At 45.1% G+C, this 15,464-nt stretch overlaps 1 pseudogene; it reads right to left on the reverse strand.

Annotated features, from left to right (window-relative positions):
- Nucleotides 1-15,464, reverse strand: part of LOC146387816 (uncharacterized) — a 60,746-nt pseudogene that overhangs the window by 39,269 nt on the left and 6,013 nt on the right.

Raw genomic sequence — 15,464 nt, forward strand, 5'->3', positions numbered from 1 at the left:
TAAAGTAAAAACGTGCAGACAGCCGGCTTCTCTGCACTTTAACATTTCTATGAATATTTTGCAGAGCAGCTGTCAATAAAAGATTGCAGCAGCGTCTCAGCATGCAGAGTCTGCCTCCGTCTGAGCCATGAAGGCTTCCCTTTGTTTCTCCTCGCTGCGTGCACGTGCACGTGCACACGCATGTGCATGTGCACGTGCTCTTTAATGTAGCTCTCTGCCGTTCATTAGGAGCGCTGGAACGTGGCTGTCTTTGAGCATCAGGTGCTGCTTTCTGCAGACTGAAGGAGGAAGTCAGAGGGAGGAATGGGAGTCCATCAAAGGGCTGCAGTGACAGTTTTACAGCATGACTGCAACCTCTCAGCCTCACACCAGCACGCCTCCTCTCCATCCTCCTCTTCCTCTGCTCTTGTTTGGTCTTATTTTCACTCCTTTTTAACCCTTCCTCTCTCCTTTCCTTTCCCTCCTCCTGACTCACCTTTTCTCCCCTCTCTGCCTTAAGTGGAGCCTCTCTCTCACAGTCTTCCTCTGATTACTCTTCGTCACTGTTTGTGCGCTCTCTCTCTCTCTCTCCACTCAAAGTAAACAAGTCACTAAAATGATGCTGTGAGCTCGAGGGGCTCTGCAGCAGCGCCTCGTTTGTTTATACCTGATGTATATTCGGAGAGGCAGCTGTTTACTGTGGACACATGAGTTTATTTGCACGGCTCCTTCCAACAGGCGAGCGCATAAAAGAAACATGACTGAAAATAAGAAGACATAAATAATATTTAAAACACAGCAAACACTGCGAGGTAAACAGCATTCAGTCAGCGATGCTGTGACTGCGACGTCGCATGTGGCTGCACATTTTCAATCTCAGCTTTAAAACTCTCTGTGTGCTCAGTCTCAAAGTATTCATGTGATCTAATCTGACCTAAAATAACTCTAGACTATACTGTGCCCTAAACTAAACCCAACTTTGACCTGACCATAATCTAGGATAACCTCAATTTAAACCCAAACAACATTAAACCTTCATCTTTAAAAAAAAAAAAAACATCTAAACATCTTGACTTAATCCAAATCCTAAACCTAATTTATAAAAGCCAAACCTGACCTGAGCCTCACCAAAATGACCAAGTCTAGCATAAACTAATCCAGCCTAAACTTAATCTCAAACATAAACTAAGCCTAGATTTAAAGTTAACCTGATCCAAGCTTAAATCAAAGCTCTCAAATGTTTAGATAAGTCCTGAAGCTGATAGATGAAAGGCAGTAAACAGTCCTGATAACAAGACAGGTGTGACGTGTCCCACACCTGCCCTGAAAGATCCAATCAGCAGCCAGTGCCTGAAATGCTAACGATGAGAAACCAATGATATTACGGTGGCTATGTCCATCTTTTCTATACAGTCTATGGCTCCTCTGCTGCTCTTTACACATGATCACCGTCACAGACGGGACATAAAGGCGCCTGCTAACATGCATAAGCAGCACGCACAGCATGTCAGTCCCTTTGTGCTGCTTCTGCACACAAGCTCCAAATTCAAAAACCAAAAGACTTGAGCTGAGAGCCGGCCTCCTTAAATAGGTCTTACACAATACCTCCATCCCATCTGCTTCAAAGAGCCAGACAGCGTAATGAGGGTGCTCAGATTCTTTCAGCAGAGCTGCAGAGGTAGCCGTCTGAGATGGCCACAGTTCCACATGATGAAACAAATCCTACAAATAAGTTCGACACAAAGCCTTAACGGGGCCTCCAGCCATGTCCTCCCTTTAAAACGAGTTGATCAGTTCTTCCTTTTGGATGTAATGAAGATGAAAACCGTTAATCAGATCAGTGTTATCAGGTTTAAAAGGTTGAAATGTCTCACTGAGTCACAATGAGTTTGTCTCTTTCATGCAGGGAGGTTTAATTCTGAACAAAACTAAAGAAATGCAGGGATGAAAGGTTATGGGCAGCTCCTCCAAGCTGCACAGAAGAATTAGATCTGTGCATCACAATCCACCAAGTTAAAGACTTTTACTGCATCATAGCGTTTAATTCAGTTTAAAGAATGATGAAAAACCAACAGACACAAAGTCTGCATGGACACTGTTTGGCTGCAGGATTCTTATCATGTTGGACAAAATAGTGTGACCCCAAAATCATCCAAACCAGCAGCCCAGGCGAGCGTGGGTCTGTGCCTCGGCCAGAGTCGGGTAAACACCTGCGACGGCCTTACTGTTCAACCGAGCTGTAATGGACTCGCTGGTTTATATCTTCTTTGAATTATTGATCGTATTGATAAGCGTGCACCACTCTGGTGTTTGTCTAATCACTGTGAGCTTCCTGCTGTAATAAAGACAGATCTGGTCCATCTGCTCTGGGAAAGCTGAGCTACAGCATCACGAGTTAAACAGGGCGCTCTGCTCTCAACCGAAACGGCGAGAACATGTCAAGCTATCCGTCATCTGCTGGGTGTTGTTTAATAATTTCACTGTGTGCGGCTGTCTCGGCGTGAGTCGGGACGTGTCTGTCAGGTTTTAAATTGCACCCCGAGATGTCACGGCATGTTTAGAGCTCAGCCTTCAAACTTCATTGTGGAGTTTGACAGACAACACAACTTAACTGTGAGGGGAAAATCCCAAAGGTAAAGTATACAGGACAGAAAATCTAAACCCTGAGACTCAAAGACGAGTGGCACCAGACGTATTCGATTTAATGTGAGAGATAAAACATCTCAGTGCAGGAGCAGCTGCAGGTATTCTGTCGCCTGGATGACTGAGACACTTGAGCCCCGTTTGCAAGGTTTATTCAATTTATTGCTATGATCTCGATCCCGTGTCGATCTATCGCTTCTGCAGTCTGTAAAGTAAAAAGTTCCAAAGCATATTTGAGTCGGCACAACGTTGTTTCAGTGCAAAGGAGCGTGCACTTCTCCTGCCTGAACCACGGAGGCTGCTTTGGCCGTTTGAATGAAAGCATAACGGTGCTTGGACTGCAGCATGCATGGAGACTTATCTACAGACAGAGCATCAGAGCATCCGTCTGGTTTGGTTTCCACATGTTAGCATCAGTGAGGCAAAAACTACACATATTTGCTAACATGCTAACATGCACAGCCTGCAAGGCTAATATGCTAAAGTTAGGCAGGTGTAAACTTTACCACATTCAGCATCTCAGTTTGTGTGCTGATGTCACATGTGTTGGGTTTGGGGTTATAAATTGAAGTTATTCTTTGTTTTATTTTGTAAACCTCTAACTTATTATCGTGCTCGGCCTTGGTCCACTTATTCTGAACACGCTGTGTCAGTTTTTGTTGTGTTGGTCATGTGACTTCTAATGCCAGGTGTGCTCTTTGATTTGGATTGTTGCTTCCTGGTTCTGTGAAATCGGCGGGAACAACAAAGCTCACTGTTAGCTCTGCATCCAGTCTGGCTGCACATGGATCCTCTTTGATTGCATCTTAATAATTTACAACATTTACTAATTAACACAAAACAAGAAGCAGAAAAATCTTAGCTAATGACTGCATCAGGTCACTGAAGTCACGGAGAAGCAGAATGATGTTTAGCTAGCTAGCGTTGTAGTTTAGCGGTGATGCTAAAGCTTTCATCTAAACCTGATGTGCCTTCATCACCTCGTGTCTGGACTGCTGCAGTGGAGTCCAGGCTGCCTAACAAAGCACACGAGAAGCCGCTGTTCTCACCTACACACCGCTACGCGCTCCTTCTCCCTCCTTCGGTTAAAGACTAACTGTCAATCTGGAGATGCATTCAGGACTTCAGAGCAGAGAATTCGGAGCTGCCGCTCCCTTTGAGATCGGCATCGCCCCGTTTTTGAACCTTTTCAAACAGCAGTTCAGATGTCACGTATTCACCGAGGCCTTGGGTTCTGGATCATTCCCACCACGTCACTCACTGCTCATATTTGAAGCATTTTGCAGGAAACTAAACTCGTCCTTTTATTTCTTCCATGACTTTTTTCTGCTTTTGACAAAACAGTAACGTATCTGCTGACACCGATGCCACCTCGTCAGTTTTAGCTGTGATGTTTTTCCTCAGTAATTACAACAGTGCTCCTGCTTTCCAGGCTGAACTGAGATCAGTTTTCGGGCTCAGCCTTGGGTTTGTGGCGTCGTGCCTTTCACAGAAGTCCTGAAGGCAAACAGAAAGCTGCGAACAACATCAACATGCTTCTGCTCTCATTCTCTCTCTCATGCAAATACAACAGGATCCAGACTTGAGGTGTTACATAAGTGGGTTACATTGACTTTTAATGACTCACACGGTAGAATGAGCTAATTAAAAACCTTATGAGTTATTTATGTGGATGTGAGTTAAAGTGGGTGAAGGAAGCTGGATTCGAATAGCAGGCGATTTAACAAACGAGGCCCTGAAAGCATTTTATTCCCCTCATTTAAACCGATAAGCAAAGAGGTTCTTCAAACCGAAGTGAAAGGTTGAGCTCCATGAAATGGGGACGGCTGCCCAGGCGCTCGTCCACAATTAGCATTTTGCTTGCTTTTATTATTCATCACAAAGTGCAGCAGAATGGTTTCACGCCAGGAGCTCGGGCGCACGGCGAAAACGATGAAATGTCATGTTTCTTTGTGTCGCGCTCGCCTCATTCACTCCATCTGAGCTGAACTTTTTCATCCTTTCACCTGAAGATCCAGCAATTAAACATATACTCACAGCCTGAGAACGTTTCCCTCGTAGCTCCTGTATTCCTCTTTTTAATGCATCATTTTCATTTTGGCATCTCGTTTTGACAGCAGCACAATGATGCAGACAGTCTGGGCTGTACATGTAAAACTGCTGGAGCCATTTGAGCCGAACTATAATAAACATTAAAGCATCACAGCTGCTCTCACTGTGCCCATCCAGTAAAGACTGCAGGAGATATGCAGCTTTTGACTTCCTCTGTCAGCAGCACACACTTGTGCACCTGCACAAACCCTCAGCTTCAGCGTTGGAGCTCGTGGAACACACGATGTTCTTCATCCCTCTGATGACACTCCTCAGTGTGTGGAAACTCATCCTCCCACTGGATTTTCATTTTGCGGGGAGAGTTATGAGCCTGTGAATGATGAAAATCAGCTCCTGCTGTCAGTCCTCACCTGAGGGGCAGCTGTGGCCTCTTCATCTGAACACTGCTCGGTCACAGAGGCCCAGCTCTGGTGTCGGGGATGATCCTCCCTGTGACTTTTATATTTGAGGTTGGTGGTGAAATCACACAGTAATCTCAGTGTAAGAGGTCAGAACGGGACTTCCTGCTGATCTGGAAACAGCAGCCGAGATGGTGAAGGAGGCAGAGCCTTCAGCTTTCAGGCCCCGCCCTACTTTCCTTTTAGATAAAGCATATAGTTGGATCAGGAGACCCTGCACCTCTCTGCATTGAATCATTAGTTATGATTAATCTCTGGCTCTCTCCCACAGCGTGTCTTTGTCCTGTCCTCACCCCCCCCCCCCCTCCACCTGGCAGATGGCCCCGCCCCTCCCTGAGCCTGGGGCTGCTGGAGGTTTCTTCCTGTTAAAAGGGAGTTTTTCCTTCCCACTGTCACCAAAGTCCCTGCTCATAGGCGGTCATATGATTGTTGGGTTTTCTCTGTCGTTTTGTGTTGTTGTGGGGTCTTTAGGTTACAGTATAAAGCTCACTGAGGCGACTGTTGTTGTGATGTGGCGCTGTATAAATTAAATTGCTGTCCACAGCTGTAATAATACTGGATGAAAGCACTTGCCTGCTGGTTGTAATCACAGTGTTAGTCATGAATATGAAGTGAAATTTAAGGAGCAGAAACAAATTCAGGCACTAATCAACAGGAGTGAAGGAAGACTTGTGCAGCTGGTTCATTAACAGTCACAGCTCATTAGGAGAGGCTCAATCAAAATTCAGAAACCACGCTGGACCCCAACAAACTGCCACCATCGTGACGACATGATGTAAGGAACGCAACATGTTTAAAGCAATGAGCTTCGGTTGTGTTTGCACCGAGACTCCCTCCTCCTCCTCCTCCTGTCAGCAGGTCAGCACATCAGTATTGTGTTGGTAATGTGTCAGATGTGTCGGTGTCGCAGCCTGAAGCTGAGGGGAATGCCGGGAATGCAGCCAGTGAGCGCTCCTAAATTAGCACTGCTGCTTTTCATTTATTCATCCTGCTGTTATTCTTCTGCTCTCTGCCAGCTCACACTCACTGTCACTCTGAGTGCCATCCCTTCATCACCGCAACACACACTTTGGACAAAAACCAAAAGATTTAGCTTCATCCGTCCCTGTGGAAGGATTACGGAACAAGAGGAAGTTCATCAAAGGACAAAATGTGCAACATACCACGAAGAGAAGACAACTTCAGTGAGACAGAAATTTACAACAGAAAGAAAGAAAAAGAACACAAAGAGCAAACGTGCAAAGAGGGACAAAAAATACATATAAAATGAACACAAAGAGTCCAAGTAAGCCTGCAGTGTGAGAGCGAAGTGCTCTGATGGGTTTGGTGTGGTTTAAGATAAGATGGGGCCTGATTATTTAAGACCTTGTATGTGATGAGAAGAATTTAAATTCAATTCTGGATTTAACAGGAAGCCAATGAAGGGAAGCCAAAACAGGAGAAATCTGCTCTCTCTTTCTAGTCCCTGTCAGGACTCTTGCTGCAGCATTTTGGATTAGCTGAAGGCTTTTCAGGGAGTTTTTAGGACTTCCTGATAATAATGAATTACAGTCGTCCAGCCTGGAAGTAATAAATGCATGAACTAGTTTTTCAGCGTCACTCTGAGACAGGATATTTCTAACTTTAGAGATGTTGCACAAATGGAAGAAAGCAGTCTTACATATTTGTTTAGGAGGTGTCTGAGAGGAGAATGCTAAAAAAGCTTCTTTGTATCATGGATAACCCCTCCCACCTCATGCACGCCTCCATGATGGACCATCGGAGCACACGCAGCAAAAGACTCATCGCTCCGAAGAACTGACTGCCACAGGAAATCCTCTTCCTCACTCTGTAGGTGATTTTCCTGAGGATTATTAACAAAGCTATTCTGTATTCTGTACGGTGCAATATCACCCAACAGTTTTTCATTGAATGTTTGTTTCATCATATGCTGCTACTCTTTTATCCATTTGCACAATACTATGCTAATACTTTTAGGATCACCTGCACTGATAGCTAAGCTGAGCTATTTATTTCTCAGGATATAGTTTTATTGTTACTTGTTACAGTTATTTGATATTATATTTTGCACTGTCCTACTGTATATTACTGTATACTTGTATTCTATTGTACATAATGTATATCTTATTCCTCTGCTCCTCTATCTCTCTGCTGCATTGAGCATGTGTATGACAAAAGAATTTCCCTCGTGATAAATAAAGTTCTTCTTATCTTATCTTAATATGTGCGTTGAAGGACATGTCCTGGTCAAACATGACTCCAAGGTTCCTCACAGCGTTACTGGAGGCCAAGGTAATGCCATCCAGAGTAAGAATCTGCTTAGATACCATATTTCTAAGATTTTCAGGGCCGAGTACAATAACCTCAGTTTGATCTGAATGAAGAAGCAGAAAGTTAGCGGCCATCCAGGTCTTTATGTCTTTAAGACATTCCTGCAGTTTAACTAATTGGTGTGTGTTATCTGGCTTCATGGACAGATAGAGCTGGGTGTCATCTGCATAGCAGTGTAAATGTATGCTATGTCTTCTAATGATGCTGCCTAAGGGAAGCATGTATAATTTTCTACGCTAGGCTAACAGAAGTGCTGCTGCTTTGCCTTCCCCGTTTGTTTCCGTTTGCGAGGGTTCTTTTTCCCTGCTGCTGCCCGCCTCTTAGGAGGCGACGTCGGCTACGGGAGTCGGCTGGCGTGCGTGTTGACTGACCTGATTATTAAATTAGAGTAGTAGGTGGAGTAATACGGTGACTCCGTCTGTTGGTGATGTACCATGGGCAGGGTGGGTGTCCTCACTGATTTCTATAACTGATTCAATTCAGTTTTGACTCAGTCAGAAATCATTTATCGTTACTGCAGAAAGAAAAATTATCCTGCAGTCGATCAGAAACTGAAGAAAACCATGAATCAGCAACTGAACATTAGCTGATGCTGCTGAAGTGAAGCAGAGCTACAGAGCTTTATTAGAGACACAGCTAACAGAGTTGCAGTTTGGCATCATTTTAAAAAGTTTAAATTTCTTCAGTATTGAACAGCAGAAACGAGGCTTTCCTGTCTGGCGGCACTGAACTGCTGCGTAATAAGCAGAGAATAAAGCAGAAAACAGAGATTTGATGGTAAACTGGTCTCTGGGCACTGGGAGACAGAGCTGTGTGTGTGATTTTATCCTGGTGGAATCAAAACAGCCAAAGTCAGAGAAAACTCGTGACCATGTGTATCAAACGTGAAGCGTATCTTCTGGATCTTGGATCTTCTGTTGCTGCTGGTTCAGTGAATTTTGGTTGGCGTGACGGAGAGATGTCGGCTTTCAGCCCCGACGGCGTGTCTGCGTACGTGGAAAATCAACTTTTTAAACCCACCCTAGTCCAGACCTCTACAGCCGGTGAATGATGACCACCAGGTAGCACGTCGCGTTTCCATTTGGCCTCAATAGAAGCAAAAACGGCAGAAAGTGATGGGTTAATGGGGATCTGTGGACGCTGCAGGAGCACTGAGCTCAAACAAAAACCCTCCCAGCTCCCAGCTCTGTGTTAAAATGCAGCCAAAATATTCAGAGATGATTCAGGGAACTGCAAAGCCAAATACAATACCGGCAGGCTCAGCCTAACAAGCAAACAGAAATCCCAGCAGTGGAAAAGAAAGGTCATCGCTGTTCCGAGAGAGGAGAGGCTGTTTGCTGACTTTACACTGACACACAAAGCTCCAAAGCTCCAGAGATCTCACATTCTCCTCTCTGAGATTCTCCCAGGGAGGGAGAAACATCCTCTGCTGTTTCCATTTCAGCTCTTTGTGGCTGCAGATGATTAATAGCTGTCTAATTACAGCAATCCTGTTTATCTTTCGTGCAGCAGAGAAGGCACAGAGGCGCATCGTGCTGTTTCATTCGTGTTTCCTCGCTCTCTGAAAATCCATCTGAACTCACCAGGTTCACCTGGAACTTCATTAGCATCCACTCCACTAATCGTTTGTCTTCTCGTGAGCAGATGGCATTGATCAGGATCTGCACGAGTGTTGGAGAGTATCTGCAGAGAGTGCAGCCACACAAACGTGCTCATCATTACTGCACTAAATGGTGAAACTCTGAGGATCCACCAAGGCGCAGGTTGGGCTAGAGTCAGCGAGGTGAGGCTCAGGGGGAAACGCTGTATTAAAACGATGTGTATGAGCCTATTTCACATTCACAAATGGAGACATTGATTAGTATTCCTTTAGCGTACGTGGCTAAAATCCACCCTAACCCTATCAAAAGTTTCTTATTTCCTATATTTCTCCTGTTTCACTGCTGGATGTTGATAAAACAACGAGCTCAGTGTATCACAGTACGTGCTCTCACAGCAGATGGTAAATAGACTGGTTCTAATGTAGCACGTTTCTACTCTATCTGCACTCAAAGTGCGTTACGCAGCCAATGGCCCCGCCCCTCCCTGAGCCTGGTTCTGCTGGAGGTTTCTTCATCATGTGATTGTTGGGGTTTCTCTGTATTATTGTCGGGTTTTTAGCACCTTGAAGTGAATGTTGCTGTGATTTGGTGATATATAAATACAATTAATCGCTCTGAGCTCAAAGCTAAAGCTGCTCACTGCTCTAAGCACTCAGTGTATCAGGGTTTATTCAACACTTATATGATGTCTCAGAGAGGAGACAGAAGCTCCACCTTCCTGAGGTTCAGAGCTTCTGTTCAGGAGGGAGAACACTGTTGGCTTAAAGGGGGAGGAGCTACCTCTGAGTCGTGGCTTCTCATAGACGGAGCTGGAAACGAGCGGGTTTCATGTCAGCACAGTTTTGTTTTAGACTCGGGAATACATAAAAAAGTTCACGTCACATATCACAGTGAAATATGACAAGATGACTTCTATCTTATCTCAAAGTGTACTCAGAGTTTCCACATGCACAGGGTTTTATTCCAGCAGTTTCTATTTAAAGACAAAGATGGAACGGACTCATCTTTGTTTAATGTCACTTTACTGATGTTTAAGTTTCTTCTCTATTTTCGTGCACAGCTCTCGCAGCATCAGGAGCAGGCTGCCGGGGTTGTAGTGGTGCAGGAGGCAAGAAAGAAAGGATTCAATCGCTGTTGTTGGAAGCAGATGTTCGAGCTCTTTCACATTAATCTGATTGCTGTATAAAATAACTGCTCCACACACATTTGCACAAATTATTATTTTGCCCTGAAGTTACATCCATCAGTTCTGCAGCAGATTATCAGCGCGTTCAAGGGGGACGTTCTCAAACTACCCATAAGTGGTGCAGAGACGCCGACCTCAGGCCTGCAGTCGATACACATGGAGGGCAGACACCTGTTGAGGAATGAACGCACGGTAACACTGGAAGGGGAGACATGGCTCTGCCTAATCTGTGATTTTAAAACAACACGAGTGTCTGAGTGAGACAGTAAATCCTCCTGAGCTGCACGTAAGTCAGCAGATAAGACGCAACAACACCAGCGATCATCGGCGGCAGAGATCAGAGACGCTGCTTTCACCAGGATGCTCTCGCCGACTGTTACAGAACGAATCTAAAGAAGTTATTTTCACACAAACTCACAGTGAGTCACAGCGAGGCGAGTACTGAGGTACGTCACACGCTTGTAATGAAGGGGAATTACTCCAAAATTACAACATAAAAAACACACAAATACAGCAGAAACATAAACAAGATAAAGTGATTCAGAGTCAACATCATAGGAAATACAAAGTCCAGCTTTGGAGACGAAAGCATCCAGAGTTTTGAGCTCTGAAGGTTTTTCCAGGAGCCAGTTAGAGGAGCACTAATCACAGCAGCTGTTTCAAGGTGGGAGGAGTTTTCCCAGCATGCCTCTGCATATAAAAACATACCAGTGTTGTGTCCTCAGGCTTAACGAAGGAAACCAGATTATACGCTGCTGTGTGCTGCACCACAGGGTGCCGAGGAGGCAGCATGCATTTAAATAATGTCATCGCAAGAACATTTAAGCTGAACCACTGTTCACTGACAAATCTAAACAGAGCCAGTCGAACCTTCAGCTTTTTCACTAAGTGCTCAATAAACACTAAAGGAAACTCGATCAAACCAGGACACCCAAGTCTCCTCCTCAGGTATGAAAACCAACATCATCTGAGATCTGATGTAAAAACCACGCAATGATGCCTGCAGCAGCTGAAAGGCAGCTTCATGAGCAGAGCCAGCTGAGTGAAGTACGGTGTCCTCCACTGTTATTAACAGAAATGAAATAAGGCTTAAAACTGAACCTTGGGTGGTCCTCCATGGGCCCTCGCTCTCTGGGAGCCTCTGGATGTCTGGGGCCTGGATCTCCTCCATGCCTGCTTTATGCTCTGGGGGGCGGGGCTACACCCATCTGATGTTACATGGAGAAACCTTTCGGATACAAGTGCGCTCACACACACAGGTGTGCACACAGGTGTGCACAGACACACAGTATCTTCCTCGGCTGCTGCATCAAAGCATACCGTGCACGTCGGTCTCGCGTGCTGCTCAGTAACACTCAGTATTTATTATTTACTGTTACTGACACTTATCTAGGTTGTTGCTGTGGTTTCCTTAACAAGTTGCTGTCTCTGTTCTTGTTTTCTTTTATTTCTCCAGCAGGTGATCGATTGTTGCCTTTTCTCTGTGTTTCTCTATGTCTCTCGTGTTCCTGTCTCCCAGCCATGTCTGTTCCATTTAAAACAACTTAAATAAATAAATATCAAGTTGACCATTATGGCAAAATAAAGGCAAAAAACCCTGAACCTTGGGGCGCTCCTTTCAAAAGGAAACTTGACCTAAATCCAACTATATATTTGAAAAACGCTGCAACTGATTCACTCAAACCACGGTCACTGTTCCTAACAGCAGCTCACGGTCAGCCACATCAGATGTCTCACACAGATCAACAAACAGCACAAACCTGCGTCATCTCCAAGACGACGATGACATCATTCTTTACCCACACAGCTGCTGTTTTGATGCTGTGACCTGATGTAAAGTCAGAGTTTTACTTAAACTTTTCTCAGCAAGAACAGAAAGTTTGGATGTTGGCTGATAATTGTTTAAATCTGAAGGTTTTCCACAAACTGCTTTCCAAATGTAGGGCTGATGCTCGTCTGGAGATTAAAAATACAATCGTCTGTAAGGCAGGACTTCAGATTGCAGTGACCTGATGACTGTTTTGGATCAGTGGATTTTAAAGCTTCACAGCTCGCTGTAGCAGAAATAGGTGTAAAGAAAGTGGGTTCCTCAATCAGACGCCTCCACGTTCTTTGTTTCATCGTTTACTGTCGAAAAATGTCTGTAAGCTTTGTGATGTCGTTCAGAACATGCATCAGGTGACGGATCTGGAGATGCGAGGATGCTGCGGGATCGAGCGTGTAGGAAGCAGCAGACAAAGCTCACCTGCTGTCAGTGAATACTCTAAACTTCAGCCTCACCGTTTGCACACAAAGACAATCAGACTTCACATGGACTCTGCATGAGAGAGCTGGCAGGATAAAGACCTGCTCCTCACGTGCAGCTCTGTGGGTAAGGCCGATAAAAATTCAGGGCACCGCTGACCTGTGATGAGATTCCTTTTGTGTTCGCTGTGATTGCCTTTTGGACAAAAGCAAATGTGTTTCTTTCTGCTCAGTCAGTTGTATTTCTGTAGCTCCGAATCACAACAACAGTGTGCTTTATGTTGTAAGGTGCAGACGTCCAGCGTGAGGGGGGTGAGACAGGCCACAGACAGACTGTTGGGAGGTGGGGGTTAGTCTGCATGTTCATGGAAACATAAATCTAACAGAGGTGGTTCAGCACGTCACCAGGAGGCCCCTCAGACGTCACCCAGGTGAGATTTTCATGTCCAGCGTTTCAGGATGTAGCAGGAAGTGGACGGTTTCACATCCCTGTGATCTGAGCTGACCAGCTACCTGCTAGCTGACAGAGCTGAACATCTCGTTGTACTTCACTCCCACGTTTAGACACGACACCTTTAAAAAACATCGCCTTCATGTTGTTTCAGACCCAGCGTCAGAGCTGCAGTCGTGCTCCTGCAGACTGTTTAATGGCGTTCCAGTGATTTATGGTTGTAGCTGTTCCTCCTTCGTTTGTCTGAAGGTTGAGATTTATGTTTCTGCAAATCTTTGGCCATATTTCCCTTTATGATGGCATTATGCTAATGTGTTACAGCATACAGCATCAGCTCTGCAGTGAAAGACAGAATGGATCATTTTCACATGTGTCACTTACAATAGTCTGTAGCCATACATCTAAAGTCCCTCTGAAGTGTTCTGGTAGTTCTGAATATTGATATATTGACGTGCATTATGTGTTTGAGAGCAGGATCTGACTTGGGAAATAGTTTGGCAGCTTTTAAAGTTAAGATCCGGGATGCAAGGCTGAGGAGACACATCCGTTTGTTCCTGTTCGGCTTGTTTTGGCTGCTGTGAACGTGTAATTGAACCAAATGGGATTTTTTTGTTTTAATAAGCTCAACAGCTGTTTGTGGCCTGGTCCTAAAAGAAAGTGTTTAAAAGTGTTTAACAGCATTCGTAACAACAAATTAAAGATTTCTGGGCCTGATCTGGACTACGTGCAATAAGGCCACGCATGCATGAAGCTTAGCTCAGCAGTTACAGGTTTACAGCTGTCATCGCTGAGAACTCGGCTCCGGCTGGCAGCCTCACCTGCCTCCACATCAGCTCCACGGTAATGACAAAGGGAAACGACTGCAGGCTCAGCAGCCATCTGCTTCCTGCTTCGCAGGGCCCCGCTGCAACCTGACGGACCTCGGCAGAATGTTAATGAGGGAGGAAGCTAATTGTTGCCCGTGAAATGGTCACAGATGGGAGGTGCAGAATGAAGCGAGGTCCAGCTGATATAACGGATTGGAATAATTACTGCTGCAGAATGAGCAACCGCGTCGGTGGAAATGAATTTTCTTGCATTAATTACCCACTTTGTTTCTTTTTGGTGACATCCTTTTATTCCACACTGAAGCTCATAATAAAACTTCAGATTGTGTCTTCCAGGGAAATGAGCCGGACTCGTTCAGCTGCTCGTACCAACACGGTTTCAGCTCGGTGGAACGCCGCCCGCTGCTGCTGGAAGCTGAACAGAACGACGTGTTTGAATCCGAGGGTTAGTCTCCCTTTTTTCTTGCTTGTCAGAGAGTTTGAAGAGTTGCATTGAAACAGGATCCTTTGGTTGATGGTTGTTCCCTCACCTTCCTGCTGCCCAGATTTTGAGTTTGACAGGATGAATGGTGAAAAATAAAAGCTGCAAAGCAAAGAAACAGCAGCTGTCAAAGAGTCTTTTCAATATTTCAACACTTTAGCTTGGGCGTAAGAGGAAAATATTCCTGTGCAAAGGCTGATGTGAATGACAGAGTGGATTCATAGGAACACCTGTGGAATCGTAAACACTAGGGGTGCAACGATATTCGTATCGATATTGAACCGTTCGATACAGTGCTTTCGGTTCAGTACGCATATGTATCGAACAATACAAAATTTGTAATTTATTTTATCAACTTTCCTTCTGACGATGCTGTCTGTGTTGAGCGCTCAGTGAATCTGCGTTCGACTACTCCGCCTAGGCTGCACTGTCAAGCGCAGATCCACTGAGCGCTCAACACAGACAGCTTCGTCAGAAGGAAGAGCGCAGGGCAAGCTAGCAGACAGAAGTTAAGCTCTCCTTGCAACATGGCAAATTGAACCTCCCCCACCCTCATTCAGATCTGGCGTTTGGAATTATTTTGGTTTTCATGTGACGTATGACCCTGAAGGTAAGCGCGTCATGGACTAAAGTAAAACAGTATGTTGGATGTGCCACGCAATGCTCAATTACATGGGTGGGAGCTGGTGTGTTAGCGCAGTTAGCTCGTTAACGTGTTGGCCGTCCAGCCCCACACACGGGGCGATCCGCGGTAGCTCGTTAACGGAGATTTGCCGTGTTGTGGCTTTAACGTCATTTCAACGAGATTAACGCTGACAGCACTAGTGGGAACACAACGAATATGACTGCACATTTACATCATCCTCGTGCAAAGACAAGTGGAAGCAGACAAAAACAACAAGCACGCATGCTACAAACTTTACCCGAGTCATTTAGACAGCCGTTAGCACAGGATCCTCCTTATGGGGACCTGATATGTTTAATATGCTGCTGAGAATATAGCCCAGAAGAAGCGTATAGTATAGCTTTTATTTTGGAAAGAGCCATTTCTCTGTAATAAACTCTCTTTTCCAAAGATGAGTGATTCCTCAATCAGATACAGGGCTCGCAAAATCGCTAGCCCGACGTCCCGGGGCTAGCGATTTTTCCAGTCGGGCTACCAAAATCTATCTCTGCCCTGCCCGTCGGCCTATCGTAGGAAGGAAAAATAT

Source organism: Perissodus microlepis, chromosome 5 (genome assembly GCF_051167445.1).
Source record: "Perissodus microlepis isolate ML-2025 ecotype Zambia chromosome 5, ASM5116744v1, whole genome shotgun sequence".
NCBI lineage: Eukaryota > Metazoa > Chordata > Actinopteri > Cichliformes > Cichlidae > Perissodus > Perissodus microlepis.